Source organism: Schistocerca serialis, chromosome 6 (genome assembly GCF_023864345.2).
Source record: "Schistocerca serialis cubense isolate TAMUIC-IGC-003099 chromosome 6, iqSchSeri2.2, whole genome shotgun sequence".
In the NCBI taxonomy this organism is placed as follows: Eukaryota; Metazoa; Arthropoda; class Insecta; order Orthoptera; family Acrididae; genus Schistocerca; species Schistocerca serialis.
In genome coordinates this window covers 37,506,613-37,531,350 of record NC_064643.1, presented here as the reverse complement: position 1 = coordinate 37,531,350, position 24,738 = coordinate 37,506,613, and positions in this window count along the sequence as shown.

The following is a 24,738-nucleotide window of genomic DNA, read 5'->3' as shown; positions in this document are numbered from 1 at the left end:
TACAGAAGGTGCAATTCCGTCTTAAGTACAAGAATAGAGACTCTTCTTACAGTCGGTGCTTTGAGCATTCCCTGTGAGCCCAGTATTACTTTCTGATACATCACTGCAGGTTCAATGTATTCCTCGGACCTTCACATTGACAATGAAACACAGAAATCGCATCGCAATTAAATCCAAAAGGCACAATGCCGTCATAACTACAAGAATAGAGACTCTTCTTACAGTCGGTGCTTTGAGCATTCCCAGTGAGAATAGTATTAGTTTCCGATACACCACTGCGTGTTCAATTTATTCCTTGGACATTCACATTGACGATGAAACACAGAAATCGCTTCTGAATTAAATACAAAAGGCGTAATGCCGCCTTAAGTACAAGAATAGAGACTCTTCTTACAGTCGGTGCTTTGAACATTCCCTGTGAGACCAGTATTAGATTCCGATACACCACTGCAGGTTCAATGTATTCCTTGGACCTTCACATTGACGATGAAACAGAGAAATCGCATCGGAATGAAATACAAAAGGCAAACTGCTGCGTAAGTACAAGAATAGAGGCTCTTCTTACAGTCGGTGCTTTCAGCATTCCCTGTGAGACCAGTATTAGATTCCGATCCACCTCAGCAGGTTCAATGTATTCCAGGGACCTTCACGTTGACGATGAAACACAGAAATCGCATCGGAATTAAATTGAAAAGGCGCAGTGCCGCCATAAGCACAAGAATAGAGACTCTTCTTACAGTCGGTGCTTTGAGCATTCCCTGTGAGACCAGTATTACTTTCTGATACACCTCTGCAGGTTGAATGTATTCCTTGGACCTTCACATTAACGATGAAACACAGATATCGAATCGGAATTAAGTACAAAAGGCACAATGCCGTCATCAGTACAAGAATAGAGACTCTTCTTACAGTCGGTGCTTTGAGCATTCCCTGTGAGACCAGTATTAGTTTCCGATACATCACTGCAGGTTCAATGTATTCCTTGGACCTTCACATTGACGATAAAACACAGAAATCGCATCGGAATTAAAAACAAATGGCACAATGCCGCCTTAAGTACAAGAATAGAGACTCTTCTTACAGTCGGTGCCATGAGCATTCCCTGTGAGACCAGTATTAATTTCCGATACACCACTGCAGGTTCAATGTATGCCTTGGACCTTCACAATGACGATGAAACACAGAAATCGCATCGGAATTAAATACAAAAAGTGCAATGCCGCCTTAAGTACAAGAATAGAGACTCTTCTTACAGTCGGTGCTTTGAGCATTCCCTGTGAGGCCAGTATTAGCTTCTGATACACCACTGTAGGTTCAATGTATTCCTTGGACTTTCACATTGACGATGAAACACAGAAATCGCATCCGAATTAAATACAATTCGCACAATGCAGTCTTAAGTACAAGTATAGAGGATCTTCTTACAGTCGGTGCTATGAGCATTCCCTGTGAGACATGTATTAGTTTCCGATACACCACTGCAGGTTCATTGAATTCCTTAGACAAACACATTGACGATGAAACACTGAAATTACATCGGAATTTAATACAAAAGGCACAATGCCGCCTTAACGGCAAGATGAGTAAGACTTCTCAGAGTCTGTGCTTTGATCCTTTCCTGTGAGACCAGTATTAGTTTCCGATACACCACTGCAGGTTCAATGTATTCCTTGGATCTTCGCATTGACGATGAAACACAGAAATCGAATCGGAACTAAATACAAAAGGCACAATGCCGCAATAAGTACAAGAATAGAGACTCTTCTTACAGTCGGTGCTTTTAGCATTTCCTGTGAGACCAGTATTAGTTTCCGATACACCACTCCAGGTTCATTGTATTCCTTGGACATACTCATTGACGATGAAACATTGAAATTACATCTGAATTAAATACAAAAGTAACAATTCCGATATGACTGCAAGGTGAATGAGACTTCATAGTGTCTGTGCTTAGATCCTTTCCTGTGAGACCAGTATTAGTTTCTGATACACCACTGCAGGTTCAATGTATTCCTTGGACCTTCGCATTGACGATGAACCACAGAAATCATATCGGAATGAAATACAATAGGCACAATGCCGCCTTAAGTACAAGAATAGAGACTCTTCTTACAGTCGGTGTTTGAGCATTCCCTTTGAGACCAGTATTAGTTTCCGATACACCACTGCAGGTTCAATGTATTCCTTGGACCTTCACATTAACGATGAAACGCAGAAATCGCATTGGAATTAATTACAAAAGGCGCAATGCCGCCTTAAGTACAAGAATAGAGACTCTTCTTACAGTCGGTGCTTTGAACATTCCCTGTGAGACCAGTATTAGTTTCTGATACACCACTGCCGGCTCAATGTATTCCTTGGACCTTTACATTGACGATGAAACACAGAAATCGCATCGGAGTTAAATATAGAAGGCACAATGCCGCCTTAAGTACAAGAATAGAGACTCTTCTTACTGTCGGTGCCTTGAGCATTCCCTATGAGACCAGTATTAGTTTCCGATACACCACTGCAGGTTGAATGTATTCCTTGGACCTTCACATTGACGATGAAACACAGAAATCGCATCGGAATTAAATACAAAAGGCACAATGCCGCCTTACGTACAAGAATAGAGACTCTTCTTACAGTCGGTGCTTTGAGCATTCACTGTGAGACCAGTATTAGTTTCCGATACACCACTCCAGGTTCATTGTATTCCTTGGACATACTCATTGACGATGAGACACTGAAATTACATCTGAATTAAATACAAAAGTAACAATGCCGATATAACTGCAAGGTGAATGAGACTTCTTAGTGTCTGTGCTTTGATCCTTTCCTGTGAGACCAGTATTAGTTTCCGATACACCACTGCAGGTTCAATGTATTCCTTAGACATACACATTGACGATGAAACACTGATATTACTTCGGAATTAAATACAAATGGCACAATACCGCCATAAGTGCAAGAATAGAGACTCCTCTCACAGTCGGTGCTTTGAGCATTCCCTGTAAGACCAGTATTAGTTTCCGATACACCACTCCAGGTTCAATGTATTCCTTGGACATACTCCTTGACGATGAAACACTGATATTACATCGGAATTAAATACAAAAGGAACAATGCCGCCTTAACTGCAAGATGAGTGAGACTTGTTAGAGTCTGTGCTTTGATCCTTTCCCGTGAGACTAGTATTAGTTTCTGATACACCACTGCAGGTTGAATGTATTCCTTGGATCTTTACATTGACGATGAAACACAGAAATCGCATCAGAGTTAAATATAGAATGCACAATGCCGCCTTAAGTACAAGAATAGAGACTCTTCTTACAGTCGGTGCTTTGAGCACTCCCTGTGAGACCAGTATTAGTTTCCGATACACCACTCCAGGTTCATAGTATTCCTTGGACATACTCATTGACGATGAAACACTGAAATTACATCTGAATTAAATACAAAAGTAACAATGCCGATATAACTGCAAGGTGAATGAGATTTCTTAGTGTCCATGCTTTGATCCATCCTGTGAGACCAGTATTAGTTTCTGATACACCACTGCAGGTTGAATGTATTCCTTGGACCTTCGCATTGACGATGAAACACAGAAATCATACCGGAATGAAATACAAAAGGCACAATGCCGCTTTAAGTACAAGAATAGAGACACTTCTTACAGTCGGTGTTTGAGTATTCCCTGTGAGACCAGTATTAGTTTCCGATACACCACTGCAGGTTCAATGTATTCCTTGGACCTTCACATTGACGATGACGCGCAGAAATCGCATTGGAATTAATTACAAAAGGCGCAATGCCGCCTTAAGTACAAGAATAGAGACTCTTCTTACAGTCGGTGCCTTGAGCATTCCCTATGAGACCAGTATTAGTTTCCGATACACCACTGCAGGTTGAATGTATTCCTTGGACCTTCACATTGACGATGAAACACAGAAATCGCATCGGAATTAAATACAAAATGCGCAATGCCGCCTTAAGTACAAGAATAGAGACTCTTCTTACAGTCGGTGGTTTGACCATTCCCTGTGGGACCAGTATTAGTTTCCGATCTACCACTGCAGGTTCAATGTATTCCTTGGACCTTCATATTGACGATGAAACACAGAAATCGCATCTGAATTAAATTGAAAAGGCGCAATGGCGCCTTAAGCACAAGAATAGAGACTCTTCTTACAGTCGGTGCTTTGAGCATTCCCTGTGAGACCAGTATTACTTTCTGATACACCACTGCAGGTTCAAAGTATTCCTTGGACCTTCACATTGACGTTGAAACACAGAAATCGCATCGGAATTAAATACAAAAGGCGCAATGCCGCCTTAAGTACAAGAATAGAGACTCTTCTTACAGTCGGTGCTTTGAGCATTCCCTGTGAGGCCAGTATTAGCTTCTGATACACCACTGTAGGTTCAATGTATTCCTTGGACCTTCACATTGACGATGAAACACAGAAATCGCATCCGAATTAAATACAATTGGCACAATGCAGTCTTAAGTACAAGTATAGAGACTCTTATTACAGTCGGTGCTATGAGCATTCCCTGTGAGACCTGTATTACTTCCCGATACACCACTGTAGGTTCAATGTATTCCTTGGACCTTCACATTGACGATGAAACACAGAAATCGCATCCGAATTAAATACAATTGGCACAATGCAGTCTTAAGTACAAGTATAGAGACTCTTACTACAGTCGGTACTATGAGCATTCCCTGTGAGACCTGTATTAGTTTCCGATACACCACTGCAGGTTCAATGTATTGCTTGGACCTTCACATTGACGATGAAACACAGATATCGCATCGGAATTAAATACAAAAGGCACAATGTCGCCTTAAGTACAAGAATAGAGACTCTTCTTACAGTCGGTGCTTTGAGCATTCCCTGTGAGACCAGTATTAGTTTCCGATACACCACTGCAGGTCCAATGTATTCCTTGGACCTTGACATTGACAATGAAACACAGAAATCGCATCGGAATTATATACAAAAGGCACATTGCCGCCTTAAGTACAAGAATAGAGACTCTTCTTACAGTCGGTGCTTTGAGCATTCCCTGTGAGACCAGAATTAGTTTCCGATACACCACTCCAGGTTCAATGTATTCCATGGACCTTCACATTGACGATGAAACACAGAAATCGCATCGGAATTACATACAAAAGGCAAAATGTCGCCTTAAGTACAAGAATAGAGACTCTTCTTACACTCGGTGCTTTGAGCATTCCCTGTCAGACCAGTATTAGTTTCCGATACACTACTGCAGGTTCAATGTATTCCTTGCACCTTCACGTTGACGATGAAACACAGAAATCGCATCGGAATGAAATACAAATGGCAAACTGCCGCGTAAGTACAAGAATAGAGACTCTTCTTACAGTCGTTGCTTTCAGCATTCCCTGTGAGACCAGTATTAGTTTCCGATACACCTCAGCAGGTTCAATGTATTCCTAGGACCTTCACTTTGACGATGAAACACAAAATCGCATCGGAATTAAATATAAAAATGCGCAATGCCGCCTTAAGTACAAGAATAGGGACTCTTCTTACAGTCGGTGCTTTGAGCATTCCCTGTGGGACCAGTATTAGTTTCCGATACACCACTGCAGGTTCAATGTATGCCTTGGACCTTCACATTGACGATGAAACCCAGAAATCGCATCGGAATTAAATACAAAAGGCGCAATGCCGCCTTAAGTACAAGAATAGAGACTCTTCTTACAGTCGGTGCTTTGAGCATTCCCTGTGAGGCCAGTATTAGCTTCTGATACACCACTGTAGGTTCAATGTATTCCTTGGACCTTCACATTGACGATGAAACACAGAAATCGCATCCGAATTAAATACAATTGTCACAATGCAGTCTTAAGTGCAAGTATAGAGACTCTTCTTACAGTCGGTGCTATGAGCATTCCCTGTGAGACCTGTATTAGTTTCCGATACACCACTGTAGGTTCAATGTATTCCTTGGACCTTCACATTGACAATGAAACACAGAAATCACATCCGAATTAAATACAATTGGCACAATGCAGTCTTAAGTACAAGAATAGAGACTCCTCTTACAGTCGGTGCTATGAGCATTCCCTGTGAGACCTGTATTAGTTTCCGATACACCACTGCAGGTTCAATGTATTCCTTGGACCTTCACATTGACGATGAAACACAGAAATCGCATCGGAATGAAATACAAAAGGCAAACTGCCGCGTAAGTACAAGAATAGAGACTCTTCTTACAATCGGTGCTTTCAGCATTTCCTGTGTGACCAGTATTAGATTCCGATACACCTCAGCAGGTTCAATGTATTCCTAGGACCTTCACATTGACGATGAAACACAGAAATCGCATCGGAATTAAATACAAAAAGCGCAATGCCGCATTAAGTACAAGAATAGAGACTCTTCTTACAGATGGTGCTTTGAGCATTCCCTGTGAGACCAGAATTAGTTTCCGATACACAACTCCAGGTTCAATGTATTCCTTGGACCTTCACATTGACGATGAAACACAGAAATCGCATCGGAATGAAATACAAAAGGCAAACTGCCGCGTAAGTACGAGAATAGAGTCTATTCTCGCAGTCGGTGCTTTCAGCATTCCCTGTGAGACCAGTATTAGTTTCCGATACACCTCAGCAGGTTCATTGTATTCCTGGGACCTTCACATTGACCACGAAACACAGAAATCGCATCGGAATTAAATACAAAAGGCACAATGTCGCCTGAAGTACAAGAATAGAGACTCTTCTTACAGTCGGTGCTTTGAGCATTCCCTGTGAGACCAGTATTAGTTTCCGATACACCACTGCAGGTTCAATGTATTTCACGGACCTTCACATTGACGATGAAACACAGAAATCGCATCGGAATGAAATACAAAATGCAAACTTCCGCGTAAGTACTAAAAGAGAGACTCTTCTTACAGTCGGTGCTTTGAGCATTCCCTGTGAGACCAGAATTAGTTTCCGATACACCACTACATGTTCAATGTATTCCTTGGACATTCACATTGAGGATGAAACACAGAAATCGCATCGGAATGAAATACAAAAGGCAAACTGCCGCGTAAGTACAAGAATAGAGACTCCTCTTACAGTCGGTGCTTTCAGCATTCCCTGTGAGACCAGTATTAGTTTCCGATACACCTCAGCAGGTTCAGTGTATTCCTAGGACCTTCACATTGACGATGAAACACAGAAATCGCATCGGAATTAAATACAATTGGCACAATGCAGTCTTACGTACAAGTATCAAGACTCTTCTTACAGTCGGTGCTATGAGCATTCCCTGTGAGACCAGTATTAGTTTCCGATACACCACTCCAGGTTCAATGTATTCCTTGGACCTTCACATTGACGATGAAACACAGAAATCGCATCGGAATTAAGTACAAAAGGACAGTGACGCCTTAAGTACAAGAATAGAGACTCTTCTTACAGTCGGTGCTTTGAGCATTCCCTGTGAGGCCAGTATTAGCTTCTGATACACCACTGTAGGTTCAATGTATTCCTTGGACCTTCACATTGACGATGAAACACAGAAATCGCATCCGAATTAAATACAATTGGCACAATGCAGTCTTACGTACAAGTATCAAGACTCTTCTTACAGTCGGTGCTATGAGCATTCCCTGTGAGACCAGTATTAGTTTCCGATACACCACTTCAGATTCAATGTATTCCTTGGACCTTCACATTGACGATGAAACACAGAAATCGCATCGGAATTAAATACAAAAGGCGCAATGCTGCCTTAAGTACAAGAATAGAGACGCTTCTTACAGTCGTTGCTTTGAGCATTCCCTGTGAGACCAGTATTAGATTCCGATACACCACTGCAGGTTCAATGTATTCCTTGAACCTTCACATTGACGATGAAACACAGAAATCGCATCGGGATGAAATACAAAAGGCACAATGCCGTCTTAAGTACAAGAATAGAGACTCTTCTTACAGTCGGTGCTTTCAGCATTCCCTGTGAGACCAGTATTAGTTTCCGATACACCTCAGCTGGTTCAGTGTATTCCTTGGACCTTCACATTGACGATGAAACACAGATATCGCATCGGAATTAAATACAAAAGGCACAATGCCGCTTTAAGTACAAGAATAGAGACTCTTCTTACAGTCGGTGCTTTGTGCATTCCCTGTCAGACCAGTATTAGTTTCCGATACACCACTGCAGGTTCAATGTATTCCTTGGACCTTCACGTTGACGATGAAACAGAGAAATCGCATCGGAATGAAATACAAAAGGCAAACTGCCGCGTAAGTACAGGATTAGAGACTCTTCTTACAGTCGGTGCTTTCAGCATTCCCTGTGAGACCAGTATTAGTTTCCGATACACCACTGCAGGTTCAATGTATTCCTTGGATCTTCGCATTGACGATGAAACACAGAAATCGAATCGGAACTAAATACAAAAGGCACAATGCCGCAATAAGTACAAGAATAGAGACTCTTCTTACAGTCGGTGCTTTTAGCATTTCCTGTGAGACCAGTATTAGTTTCCGATACACCACTCCAGGTTCATTGTATTCCTTGGACATACTCATTGACGATGAAACACTGAAATTACATCTGAATTAAATACAAAAGTAACAATTCCGATATAACTGCAAGGTGAATGACTTCTTAGTGTCTGTGCTTTGATCCTTTCCTGTGAGACCAGTATTAGTTTCTGATACACCACTGCAGGTTCAATGTATTCCTTGGACCTTCGCATTGACGATGAAACACAGAAATCATATCGGAATGAAATACAAAAGGCACAATGCCGCCTTAAGTACAAGAATAGAGACCCTTCTTACAGTCGGTGTTTGAGCATTCCCTTTGAGACCAGTATTAGTTTCCGATACACCACTGCATGTTGAATGTATTCCTTGGACCTTCACATTGACGATGAAACACAGAAATCGCATCGGAATTAAATACAAAAGGCACAATGCCGCCTTACGTACAAGAATAGAGACTCATCTTACAGTCGGTGCTTTGAGCATTCACTGTGAGACCAGTATTAGTTTCCGATACACCACTCCAGGTTCATTGTATTCCTTGGACATACTCATTGACGATGAGACACTGAAATTACATCTGAATTAAATACAAAAGTAACAATGCCGATATAACTGCAAGGTGAATGAGACTTCTTAGTGTCTGTGCTTTGATCCTTTCCTGTGAGACCAGTATTAGTTTCCGATACACCACTGCAGGTTCAATGTATTCCTTAGACATACACATTGACGATGAAACACTGATATTACTTCGGAATTAAATACAAATGGCACAATACCGCCATAAGTGCAAGAATAGAGACTCCTCTCACAGTCGGTGCTTTGAGCATTCCCTGTAAGACCAGTATTAGTTTCCGATACACCACTCCAGGTTCAATGTATTCCTTGGACATACTCCTTGACGATGAAACACTGAAATTACATCGGAATTAAATACAAAAGGAACAATGCCGCCTTAACTGCAAGATGAGTGAGACTTGTTAGAGTCTGTGCTTTGATCCTTTTCCGTGAGACTAGTATTAGTTTCTGATACACCACTGCAGGTTGAATGTATTCCTTGGATCTTTACATTGACGATGAAACACAGAAATCGCATCGGAGCTAAATATAAATTGCACAATGCCGCTTTAAGTACAAGAATAGAGACTCTTCTTACAGTCGGTGCTTTGAGCATTCCCTGTGGGACCAGTATTAGTTTCCGATACACCACTGCAGGTTCAATGTATTCCTTGTACCTTCATATTGACGATGAAACACAGAAATCGCATCTGAATTAAATTGAAAAGGCGCAATGGCGCCTTAAGCACAAGAATAGAGACTCTTCTTACAGTCGGTGCTTTGAGCATTCCCTGTGAGACCAGTATTACTTTGTGATACACCACTGCAGGTTCAAAGTATTCCTTGGACCTTCACATTGACGTTGAAACACAGAAATCGCATCGGAATTAAATACAAAAGGCGCAATGCCGCCTTAAGTACAAGAATAGAGACTCTTCTTAGAGTCGGTGCTTTGAGCATTCCCTGTGAGGCCAGTATTAGCTTCTGATACACCACTGTAGGTTCAATGTATTCCTTGGACCTTCACATTGACGATGAAACACAGAAATCGCATCCGAATTAAATACAATTGGCACAATGCAGTCTTAAGTACAAGTATAGAGACTCTTATTACAGTCGGTGCTATGAGCATTCCCTGTGGGACCTGTATTACTTTCCGATACACCACTGTAGGTTCAATGTATTCCTTGGACCTTCACATTGACGATGAAACACAGAAATCGCATCCGAATTAAATACAATTGGCACAATGCAGTCTTAAGTACAAGTACAGAGACTCTTACTACAGTCGGTGCTATGAGCATTCCCTGTGAGACCTGTATTAGTTTCCGATACACCACTGCAGGTTCAATGTATTGCTTGGACCTTCACATTGACTATGAAACACAGAAATCGCGTCCTAGTTAAATACAAAAGGCACGATGCCGCCTTAAGTACAAGAATGGAGACTCTTCTTACTGTCGGTGCTTTGAGCATTCCCTGTGAGACCAGAATTGGTTTCCGATACACCACTGCAGGTTCAATGTATTCCTTGGACCTTCACATTGACGTTGAAACACAGAAACCGCATCGGAATTAAATACAAAAGGCACAATGCCGTCTTAAGTACAAGAATAGAGTCTCTTCTTACAGTCGGTGCTTTGAGCATTCCCTGTGAAACCAGTATTAGATTCCGATACACCACTGCAGGTTCAATGTATTCCTTGGACCTTCACATGGACGATGAAACACAGAAATCGCATTGGAATTAAATACAAAAGGCACAATGCCGTCTAAAGTACAAGAATAGAGACTCTTCTTACAGTCGGTGCTTTCAGCATTCCCTGTGAGACCAGTATTAGTTTCCGATACACCTCAGCAGGTTCAATGTATTCCTTGGACCTTCACATTGACGATGAAACACAGATATCGCATCGGAATTAAATACAAAAGGCACAATGTCGCCTTAAGTACAAGAATAGAGACTCTTCTTACAGTCGGTGCTTTGAGCATTCCCTGTGAGACCAGTATTAGTTTCCGATACACCACTGCAGGTCCAATGTATTCCTTGGACCTTGACATTGACAATGAAACACAGAAATCGCATCGGAATTATATACAAAAGGCACAATGCCGCCTTAAGTACAAGAATAGAGACTCTTCTTACAGTCGGTGCTTTGAGCATTCCCTGTGAGACCAGAATTAGTTTCCGATACACCACTCCAGGTTCAATGTATTCCATGGACCTTCACATTGACGATAAAACACAGAAATCGCATCGGAATTAAATACAAAAGGCAAAATGTCGCCTTAAGTACAAGAATAGAGACTCTTCTTACACTCGGTGCTTTGAGCATTCCCTGTCAGACCAGTATTAGTTTCCGATACACTACTGCAGGTTCAATGTATTCCTTGCACCTTCACGTTGACGATGAAACACAGAAATCGCATCGGAATGAAATACAAATGGCAAAGTGCCGCGTAAGTACAAGAATAGAGACTCTTCTTACAGTCGTTGCTTTCAGCATTCCCTGTGAGACCAGTATTAGTTTCCGATACACCTCAGCAGGTTCAATGTATTCCTAGGACCTTCACTTTGACGATGAAACACAAAATCGCATCGGAATTAAATATAAAATGCGCAATGCCGCCTTAAGTACAAGAATAGAGACTCTTCTTACAGTCGGTGCTTTGAGCATTCCCTGTGGGACCAGTATTAGTTTCCGATACACCACTGCAGGTTCAATGTATGCCTTGGACCTTCAAATTGACGATGAAACCCAGAAATCGCATCGGAATTAAATACAAAAGGCGCAATGCCGCCTTAAGTACAAGAATAGAGACTCTTCTTACAGTCGGTGCTTTGAGCATTCCCTGTGAGGCCAGTATTAGCTTCTGATACACCACTGTAGGTTCAATGTATTCCTTGGACCTTCACATTGACGATGAAACACATAAATCGCATCCGAATTAAATACAATTGTCACAATGCAGTCTTAAGTGCAAGTATAGAGACTCTTCTTACAGTCGGTGCTATCAGCATTCCCTGTGAGACCTGTATTAGTTTCCGATACACCACTGTAGGTTCAATGTATTCCTTGGACCTTCACATTGACGATGAAACACAGAAATCACATCCGAATTAAATACAATTGGCACAATGCAGTCTTAAGTACAAGAATAGAGACTCCTCTTACAGTCGGTGCTATGAGCATTCCCTGTGAGACCTGTATTAGTTTCCGATACTCCACTGCAGGTTCAATGTATTCCTTGGACATTCACATTGACGATGCAACACAGAAATCGCATCGGAATGAAATACAAAAGGCAAACTGCCGCGTAAGTACAAGAATAGTGACTCTTCTTACAATCGGTGCTTTCAGCATTTCCTGTGTGACCAGTATTAGTTTCCGATACACCTCAGCAGGTTCAATGTATTCCTAGGACCTTCACATTGACGATGAAACACAGAAATCGCATCGGAATTAAATACAAAAAGCGCAATGCCGCATTAAGTACAAGAATAGAGACTCTTCTTACAGATGGTGCTTTGAGCATTCCCTGTGAGACCAGAATTAGTTTCCGATACACAACTCCAGGTTCAATGTATTCCTTGGACCTTCACATTGACGATGAAACACAGAAATCGCATCGGAATGAAATACAAAAGGCAAACTGCCGCGTAAGTACTAGAATAGAGACTCTTCTTACAGTCGGTGCTTTCAGCATTCCCTGTGAGGCCAGTATTAGTTTCCGATACACCTCAGCAGGGTCAATGTATTCCTAGGACCTTCATATTGACGATGAAACACAGAAATCTCTTCGGAATTAAATACAAAAGGCACAATGTCGCCTTAAGTACAAGAATAGAGACTCTTCTTACAGTCGGTGATTTGAGCATTCCCTGTGAGACCAGAATTTGTTTCCGATACACCACTCCAGGTTCAATGTATTCCTTGGACCTTCACATTGACGATGAAACACAGAAATCGCATCGGAAAGAAATACAAAAGGCAAGCTGCCGCGTAAGTACAAGAATAGAGTCTATTCTCGCAGTCGGTGCTTTCAGCATTCCCTGTGAGACCAGTATTAGTTTCCGATACACCTCAGCAGGTTCATTGTATTCCTGGGACCTTCACATTGACAATGAAACACAGAAATCGCATCGGAATTAAATACAAAAGGCACAACGTCGCCTTAAGTACAAGAATAGAGACTCTTCTTACAGTCGGTGCTTTGAGCATTCCCTGTGAGACCAGTATTACTTTCCGATACACCACTGCAGGTTCAATGTATTTCACGGACCTTCACATTGACGATGAAACACAGAAATCGCATCGGAATGAAATACAAAAGGCAAACTTCCGCGTAAGTACTAAAAGAGAGACTCTTCTTACAGTCGGTGCTTTCAGCATTCCCTGTGAAACCATTATTAGTTTCCGATACACCTCCGCAGGTTCAATGTATTCCTAGGACCTTCACATTGACGATGAAACACAGAAATCGCATCGGAATTAAATACAATAAGCGCAATGCCGCCTTAAGTACAAGAATAGAGACTCTTCTTACAGTCGGTGCTTTGAGCATTCCCTGTGAGACCAGAATTAGTTTCCGATACACCACTACATGTTCAATGTATTCCTTGGACATTCACATTGACGATGAAACACAGAAATCGCATCGGAATGAAATACAAAAGGCAAACTGCCGCGTAAGTACAAGAATAGAGACTCCTCTTACAGTCGGTGCTTTCAGCATTCCCTGTGAGACCAGTATTAGTTTCCGATACACCTCAGCAGGTTCAATGTATTCCTAGGACCTTCACATTGACGATGAAACACAGAAATCGCATCGCAATTAAATACAAAAAGCGCAATGCCACCTTAAGTACAAAAATAGAGACTCTTCTTACAGTCGGTGCGTTGAGCATTCCCTGTGAGACCAGAATTACTTTCCGATACACCTCTACCGGTTCAATGTATTCCTAGGACCCTCACATTGACGATGAAACATAGAAATCGCATCGGAATTAAATACAAAAGGCACAGTGAAGCCTTAAGTACAAGAATAGAGACTCTCCTTACAGTCGGTGCTTTGAGCATTCCCTGTGAGACCAGTATTAGTTTCCGATACACCACTCCAGGTTCAATGTAATCCTTGGACATTCACATTGACGATGAAACACAGAAATCGCATCGGAATGAAATACAAAAGGCGATCTGCCGCGTAAGTACAAGAATAGAGACTCTTCTTACAGTCGGTGCATTCAGCATTCTCTGTGAGACTAGTATTAGTTTCCGACACACCTCAGCAGGTTCAATGTAATCCTAGGACCTTCACATTGACGATAAAACACAGAAATCGCATCGGAATTAAATACAAAAGGGACAATGTCGCCTTAAGTACAAGAATAGAGACTCTTCTTACAGTCGGAGCGTTGAGCATTCCCTGTGAGACCAGTATTAGTTTCCGATACACCACTCCAGGTTCAATGTATTCCTTGGACCTTCAGATTGACGATGAAACACAGAAATCGCATCGGAATTAAGTACAAAAGGCACAGTGACGCCTTAAGTACAAGAATAGAGACTCTTCTTACAGTCGGTGCTTTGAGCATTCCCTGTGAGACCAGTATTAGTTTCCGATACACCACTCCAGGTTCAATGTAATCCTTGGACATTCACATTGACGATGAAACACAGAAATCGCATCGGAATGAAATACAAAAGGCGAACTGCCGCGTAAGTACAAGAATAGAGACTCTTCTTACAGTCGGTGCATTCAGCATTCCCTGTGAGACTAGTATTAGTTTCCGACACACCTCAGCAGGTTCAATATAATCCTAGGACCTTCCCATTGACGATAAAACACAGAAATCGCATCGGAATGAAATACAAAAGGCACAATGTCGCCTTAAGTACAAGAATAGAGACTCTTCTTACAGTCGGTGCGTTGAGCATTCCCTGTGAGACCAGTATTAGTTTCCGATACACCACTCCAGGTTCAATGTATTCCTTGGACCTTCACATTGACGATGAATCACAGAAATCGCATCGGAATGAAATACAAAAGGCAAACTGCCGCGTAAGTACAAGAATAGAGACTCTTCTCGCAGTCGGTGCTTTCAGCATTCCCTGTGAGACCAGTATTAGTTTCCGATACACCTCAGCGGGTTCAATGTATTCCTGGGACCTTCACATTGACGAAGAAACACAGAAATCCCATCGGAATTAAATACAAAAGGCACAATGTCGCCTTAAGTACAAGAATAGGGACTCTTCTTACACTCGGTGCTTTGAGCATTCCCTGTGAGACCAGAATTAGTTTCCGATACACCACTCCAGGTTCAATGTATTCCTTGGACCTTCACATTGACGATGAAACACAGAAATCGCATCGGAATGAAATACAAAATGCAAACTGCCGCGTAAGTACAAGAATAGAGACTCTTCTCGCAGTCGGTGATTTCAGCATTCCCTGTGAGACCAGTATTAGTTTCCGATACACCTCAGCAGGTTTCAATGTATTCCTGGGACCTTCACATTGACGAAGAAACACAGAAATCGCATCGGAATCAAATACAAAAGGCACAATGTCGCCTTAAGTACAAGAATAGAGACTCTTCTTACACTCGGTGCTTTGAGCATTCCCTGTGATACCAGTATTAGTTTCCGATACACCACTCCAGGTTCATTGTATTCCTTGGACATACTCATTGACGATGAAACACTGAAATTACATCTGAATTAAATACAAAAGTAACAATTCCGATATAACTGCAAGGTGAATGAGACTTCTTAGTGTCTGTGCTTTGATCCTTTCCTGTGAGACCAGTATTAGTTTCTGATACACCACTGCCGGCTCAATGTATTCCATGGACCTTTACATTGACGATGAAACACAGAAATCGCATCGGAGTTAAATATAGAAGGCACAATGCCGCCTTAAGTACAAGAATAGAGACTCTTCTTACTGTCGGTGCCTTGAGCATTCCCTATGAGACCAGTATTAGTTTCCGATACACCACTGCAGGTTGAATGAATTCCTTGGACCTTCACATTGACGATGAATCACAGAAATCGCATCGGAATTAAATACAAAAGGCACAATGCCGCCTTACGTACAAGAATAGAGAATCTTCTTACAGTCGGTGCTTTGAGCATTCACTGTGACACCAGTATGAGTTTCCGATACACCACTCCAGGTTCATTGTATTCCTTGGACATACTCATTGACGATGAGACACTGAAATTACATCTGAATTAAATACAAAAGTAACAATGCCGATATAACTGCAAGGTGAATGAGACTTCTTAGTGTCTGTGCTTTGATCCTTTCCTGTGAGACCAGTATTAGTTTCCGATACACCACTGCAGGTTCAATGTATTCCTTAGACATACACATTGACGATGAAACACTGATATTACTTCGGAATTAAATACAAATGGCACAATACCGCCATAAGTGCAAGAATAGAGACTCCTCTCACAGTCGGTGCTTTGAGCATTCCCTGTAAGACCAGTATTAGTTTCCGATACACCACTCCAGGTTCAATGTATTCCTTGGACATACTCCTTGACGATGAAACACTGAAATTACATCGGAATTAAATACAAAAGGAACAATGCCGCCTTAACTGCAAGATGAGTGAGACTTGTTAGAGTCTGTGCTTTGATCCTTTCCCGTGAGACTAGTATTAGTTTCTGATACACCACTGCAGGTTGAATGTATTCCTTGGATCTTTACATTGACGATGAAACACAGAAATCGCATCAGAGTTAAATATAGAATGCACAATGAGGCCTTAAGTACAAGAATAGAGACTCTTCTTACAGTCGGTGCTTTGAGCACTCCCTGTGAGACCAGTATTAGTTTCCGATACACCACTCCAGGTTCATAGTATTCCTTGGACATACTCATTGACGGTGAAACACTGAAATTACATCTGAATTAAATACAAAAGTAACAATGCCGATATAACTGCAAGGTGAATGAGATTTCTTAGTGTCTATGCTTTGATCCATCCTGTGAGACCAGTATTGGTTTCTGATACACCACTGCAGGTTGAATGTATTCCTTGGACCTTCGCATTGACGATGAAACACAGAAATCATACCGGAATGAAATACAAAAGGCACAATGCCGCCTTAAGTACAAGAATAGAGACTCTTCTTACAGTCGGTGTTTGAGTATTCCCTGTGAGACCAGTATTAGTTTCCGATACACCACTGCAGGTTCAATGTATTCCTTGGACCTTCACATTGACGATGACGCGCAGAAATCGCATTGGAATTAATTACAAAAGGCGCAATGCCGCCTTAAGTACAAGAATAGAGACTCTTCTTACAGTCGGTGCTTTGAACATTCCCTGTGAGACCAGTATTAGTTTCTGATACACCACTGCAGGTTCAATGTATTCCTTGGACCTTTACATTGACGATGAAACACAGAAATCGCATCGGAGCTAAATATAGAATGCACAATGCCGCTTTAAGTACAAGAATAGAGACTCTTCTTACTGTCGGTGCCTTGAGCATTCCCTATGAGACCAGTATTAGTTTCCGATACACCACTGCAGGTTGAATGTATTCCTTGGACCTTCACATTGACGATGAAACACAGAAATCGCATCGGAATTAAATACAAAATGCGCAATGCCGCCTTAAGTACAAGAATAGAGACTCTTCTTACAGTCGGTGCTTTGAGCATTCCCTGTGGGACCAGTATTAGTTTCCGATACACCACTGCAGGTTCAATGTATTCCTTGGACCTTCATATTGACGATGAAACACAGAAATCACATCTGAATTAAATTGAAAAGGCGCAATGGCGCCTTAAGCACAAGAATAGAGACTCTTCTTACAGTCGGTGCTTTGAGCATTCCCTGTGAGACCAGTATTACTTTCTGATACACCACTGCAGGTTCAAAGTATTCCTTGGACCTTCACATTGACGTTGAAACACAGAAATCGCATCGGAATTAAATACAAAAGGCGCAATGCCGCCTTAAGTACAAGAATAGAGACTCTTCTTAGAGTCGGTGCTTTGAGCATTCCCTGTGAGGCCAGTATTAGCTTCTGATACACCACTGTAGGTTCAATGTATTCCTTGGACCTTCACATTGACGATGAAACACAGAAATCGCATCCGAATTAAATACAATTGGCACAATGCAGTCTTAAGTACAAGTATAGAGACTCTTATTACAGTCGGTGCTATGAGCATTCCCTGTGAGACCTGTATTACTTTCCGATACACCACTGTAGGTTCAATGTATTCCATGGACCTTCACATTGACGATGAAACACAGAAATCGCATCCGAATTAAATACAATTGGCACAATGCAGTCTTAAGTACAAGTATAGAGACTCTTACTACAGTCGGTGCTATCAGCATTCCCTGTGAGACCTGTATCAGTTTCCGATACACCACTGCAGGTTCAATGTATTGCTTGGACCTTCACATTGACTATGAATCACAGAAATCGCGTCGGAGTTAAATACAAAAGGCACAATGCCGCCTTAAGTACAAGAATAGAGACTCTTCTTACTGTCGGTGCTTTGAGCATTCCCTGTGAGACCAGAATTGGTTTCCGATACACCACTGCAGGTTCAATGTATTCCTTGGACCTTCACATTGACGTTGAAACACAGAAACCGCATCGGAATTAAATACAAAAGGCACAATGCCGTCTTAAGTACAAGAATAGAGTCTCTTCTTACAGTCGGTGCTTTGAGCATTCCCTGTGAAACCAGTATTAGATTCCGATACACCACTGCAGGTTCAATGTATTCCTTGGACCTTCACATGGACGATGAAACACAGAAATCGCATTGGAATTAAATACAAAAGGCACAATGCCGTCTAAAGTACAAGTATTGAGACTCTTCTTACAGTCGGTGCTTTCAGCATTCCCTGTGAGACCAGTATTAGTTTCCGATACACCTCAGCAGGTTTAATGTATTCCTTGGACCTTCACATTGACGATGAAACACAGATATCGCATCGGAATTAAATACAAAAGGCACAATGTCGCCTTAAGTACAAGAATAGAGACTCTTCTTACAGTCGGTGCTTTGAGCATTCCCTGTGAGACCAGTATTAGTTTCCGATACACCACTGCAGGTCCAATGTATTCCTTGGACCTTGACATTGACAATGAAACACAGAAATCGCATCGGAATTATATACAAAAGGCACAATGCCGCCTTAAGTACAAGAATAGAGACACTTCTTACAGTCGGTGCTTTGAGCATTCCCTGTGAGACCAGAATTAGTTTCCGATACACCACTCCAAGTTCAATGTATTCCATGGACCTTCACATTGACGATGAAACACAGAAATCGCATCGGAATTAAATACAAAAGGCAAAATGTCGCCTTAAGTACAAGAATAGAGACTCTTCTTACACTCGGTGCTTTGAGCATTCCCTGTCAGACCAGTATTAGTTTCCGATACACTACTGCAGGTTCAATGTATTCCTTGCACCTTCACGTTGACGATGAAACACAGAAATCGCATCGGAATGAAATACAAATGGCAAACTGCCGCGTAAGTACAAGAATAGAGACTCTTCTTACAGTCGTTGCTTTCAGCATTCCCTGTGAGACCAGTATTAGTTTCCGATACACCTCAGCAGGTTCAATGTATTCCTAGGACCTTCACTTTGACGATGAAACACAAAATCGCATCGGAATTAAATATAAAATGCGCAATGCCGCCTTAAGTACAAGAATAGAGACTCTTCTTACAGTCGGTGCTTTGAGCATTCCCTGTGGGACCAGTATTAGTTTCCGATACACCACTGCAGGTTCAATGTATGCCTTGGACCTTCAAATTGACGATGAAACCCAGAAATCGCATCGGAATTAAATACAAAAGGCGCAATGCCGCCTTAAGTACAAGAATAGAGACTCTTCTTACAGTCGGTGCTTTGAGCATTCCCTGTGAGGCCAGTATTAGCTTCTGATACACCACTGTAGGTTCAATGTATTCCTTGGACCTTCACATTGACGATGACACACATAAATCGCATCCGAATTAAATACAATTGTCACAATGCAGTCTTAAGTGCAAGTATAGAGACTCTTCTTACAGTCCGTGCTGTGAGCATTCCCTGTGAGACCTGTATTAGTTTCCGATACACCACTGTAGGTTCAATGAATCCTTGGACCTTCACATTGACGATGAAACACAGAAATCACATCCGCATTAAATACAATTGGCACAATGCAGTCTTAAGTACAAGAATAGAGACTCCTCTTACAGTCGGTGCTATGAGCATTCCCTGTGAGACCAGAATTAGTTTCCGATACACCACTCCAGGTTCAATGTATTCCTTGGACCTTCACATTGACGATGAAACACAGAAATCGCATCGGAATGAAATACAAAAGGCAAACTGCCGCGTAAGTACTAGAATAGAGACTCTTCTTACAGTCGGTGATTTCAGCATTCCCTGTGAGGCCAGTATTAGTTTCCGATACACCTCAGCAGGGTCAATGTATTCCTAGGACCTTCATATTGACGATGAAACACAGAAATCTCTTCGGAATTAAATACAAAAGGCACAATGTCGCCTTAAGTACAAGAATAGAGACTCTTCTTACAGTCGGTGCTTTGAGCATTCCCTGTGAGACCAGAATTTGTTTCCGATACACCACTCCAGGTTCAATGTATTCCTTGGACCTTCACATTGACGATGAAACACAGAAATCGCATCGGAAAGAAATACAAAAGGCAAGATGCCGCGTAAGTACAAGAATAGAGTCTATTCTCGCAGTCGGTGCTTTCAGCATTCCCTGTGAGACCAGTATTAGTTTCCGATACACCTCAGCAGGTTCATTGTATTCCTGGGACCTTCACATTGACAATGAAACACAGAAATCGCATCGGAATTAAATACAAAAGGCACAACGTCGCCTTAAGTACAAGAATAGTGACTCTTCTTACAGTCGGTGCTTTGAGCATTCCCTGTGAGACCAGTATTAGTTTCCGATACACCACTGCAGGTTCAATGTATTTCACGGACCTTCACATTGACGATGAAACACAGAAATCGCATGGGAATGAAATACAAAAGGCAAACTTCCGCGTAAGTACTAAAAGAGAGACTCTTCTTACAGTCGGTGCTTTCAGCATTCCCTGTGAAACCAGTATTAGTTTCCGATACACCTCCGCAGGTTCAATGTATTCCTAGGACCTTCACATTGACGATGAAACACAGAAATCGCATCGGAATTAAATACAATAAGCGCAATGCCGCCTTAAGTACAAGAATAGAGACTCTTCTTACAGTCGGTGCTTTGAGCATTCCCTGTGAGACCAGAATTAGTTTCCGATACACCACTACATGTTCAATGTATTCCTTGGACATTCACATTGACGATGAAACACAGAAATCGCATCGGAATGAAATACAAAAGGCAAACTGCCGCGTAAGTACAAGAATAGAGACTCCTCTTACAGTCGGTGCTTTCAGCATTCCCTGTGAGACCAGTATTAGTTTCCGATACACCTCAGCAGGTTCAATGTATTCCTAGAACCTTCACATTGACGATGAAACACAGAAATCGCATCGGAATTAAATACAAAAAGCGCAATGCCGCCTTAAGTACAAGAATAGAGACTCTTCTTACAGTCGGTGAGTTGAGCATTCCCTGTGAGACCAGTATTAGTTTCCGATACACCACTCCAGGTTCAATGTATTCCTTGGACCTTCACATTGACGATGAAACACAGAAATCGCATCGGAATTAAGTACAAAAGGCACAGTGACGCCTTAAGTACAAGAATAGAGACTCTTCTTACAGTCGGTGCTTTGAGCATTCCCTGTGTGACCAGTATTAGTTTCCGATACACCACTCCAGGTTCAATGTAATCCTTGGACATTCACATTGACGATGAAACACAGAAATCGCATCGGAATGAAATACAAAAGGCGAACTGCCGCGTAAGTACAAGAATAGAGACTCTTCTTACATTCGTTGCATTCAGCATTCCCTGTGAGACTAGTATTAGTTTCCGACACACCTCAGCAGGTTCAATGTAATCCTAGGACCTTCACATTGACGATAAAACACAGAAATCGCATCGGAATTAAATACAAAAGGCACAATGTCGCCTTAAGTACAAGAATAGAGACTCTTCTTACAGTCGGTGCGTTGAGCATTCCCTGTGAGACCAGTATTAGTTTCCGATACACCACTCCAGGTTCAATGTATTCCTTGGACCTTCACATTGACGATGAAACACAGAAATCGCATCGGAATGAAATACAAAAGGCAAACTGCCGCGTAAGTACAAGAATAGAGACTCTTCTCGCAGTCGGTGCTTTCAGCATTCCCTGTGAGACCAGTATTTGTTTCCGATACACCTCAGCGGGTTCAATGTATTCCTGGGACCTTCACATTGACGAAGAAACACAGAAATCCCATCGGAATTAAATACAAAAGGCACAATGTCGCGTTAAGTACAAGAATAGGGACTCTTCTTACACTCGGTGCGTTGAGCATTCCCTGTGGGACCAGTATTAGTTTCCGATACACAACTGCAGGGTCAATGTATTCCTTGGACCTTCAAATTGACGATGAAACACAGAAATCGCATCGGAATGAAATACAAAAGGCAAACTGCCGCGTAAGTACAAGAATAGAGACTCTTCTTACAGTCGGTGTTTTCAGCATTCCCTGTGAACCAGTAGTAGCTTCCGATACACCTCAGCAGGTTCAATGTATTCCTAGGTCCTTCACATTGTCGATGAAACACAGAAATCGCATCGGAATAAAATACAAAAGGCACAATGTCGCCTTAAGTACAAGAATAGAGACTCTTCTTACAGTCGGTGCTTTGAGCATTCCCTGTGAGACCAGAATTAGTTTCCGATACACCACTCCAGGTTCAATGTATTCCTTGGACCTTCACATTGACGATGAAACACAGAAATCGCATCGGAATGAAATACAAAATGCAAACTGCCGCGTAAGTACAAGAATAGACTCTCTTCTCGCAGTCGGTGATTTCAGCAATGCCTGTGAGACCAGTATTAGTTTCCGATACACCTCAGCAGGTTTCAATGTATTCCTGGGACCTTCACATTGACGAAGAAACACAGAAATCGCATCGGAATTAAATACAAAAGGCACAATGTCGCCTTAAGTACAAGAATAGAGACTCTTCTTACACTCGGTGCTTTGAGCATTCCCTGTGATACCAGTATTAGTTTCCGATACACAACTGCAGGTTCAATGTATTCCTTCGTCCTTCACATTGACGATGAAACACAGAAATCGCATCGGAATGAAATACAAAAGTCAAACTGCCGCGTAAGTACAAGAATAGAGACTCTTCTTACAGTTGGTGCTTTCAGCATTCCCTGTGAGATCAGTATTAGTTTCCGATACACCACTGCAGGTTCAATGTAATCCTAGGACCTTCACATTGACGATGAAACACAGAAATCGCATCGGAATTAAATACAAAAGGCACAATGTCGCCTTAAGTACATGAATAGAGACTCTTCTTACAGTCGGTGCTTTGAGCTTTCCCTGTGAGACCAGTATTAGTTTCCGATACCCCACTCCAGGTTCAATGTATTCCTTAAACATTCAAATTGACGATGAAACACAGAAATCGCATCGGAGTGAAATACAAAATGCAAACTGCCGCGTAAGTACAAGAATAGAGACTCTTCTTACAGTCGGTGCTTTTAGCATTCCCTGTGAGACCAGTATTAGTTTCCGATACACCTCAGCAGGTTCAATGTATTCCTAGGACCTTCACATGGACGATGAAACACAGAAATCGCATCTGAATTAAATACAAAAGGCACAATCTCGCCTTAAGTACAAGAATAGAGACTCTTCTTACAGTCGGTGCTTTGAGCATTCCCTGTGAGACCAGAACTTGTTTCCGATACACCACTCCAGGTTCAATGTATTCCTTGGACCTTCACATTGACGATGAAACACAGATATCGCATCGGAATGAAATACAAAAGGCAAACTGCCGCGTAAGTACAAGAATAGAGTCTCTTCTCGCAGTCGGTGCTTTCAGCATTCCCTGTGAGACCAGTATTAGTTTCCGATACACCTCAGCAGGTTCAATGTATTCCTGGGACCTTCACATTGACGATGAAAAACAGAAATCGCATCGGAATTAAATACAAAAGGCACAATGTCGCCTTAAGTACAAGAATAGAGACTCTTCTTACAGTCGGTGCTTTGAGCATTCCCTGTGAGACCAGTATTAGTTTCAGATACACCACTGCAGGTTCAATGTATTTCTTGGACCTTCAAATTGAAGATGAAACACAGAAATCGCATCGGAATGAAATACAAAAGGCAAACTTCCGCGTAAGTACAAAAATAGAGACTCTTCTTACAGGCGGTGCTTTCAGCATTCCCTTTGTGACCAGTATTAGTTTCCGATACATCAGCAGGTTCAATGTATTCCTAGGACCTTCACATTGACGATGAAACACAGAAATCGCATCGGAATTAAATACAATATGCGCAGTGCCACCTTAAGTACAAGAATAGAGACTCTTCTTACAGTCGGTGCTTTGAGCATTCCCTGTGAGACCAGAATTAGTTTCCGATACACCACTAGAGGTTCAATGTATTCCTTGGACATTCACATTGACGATGAAACACAGAAATCGCAACGGAATGAAATACAAAAGGCAAA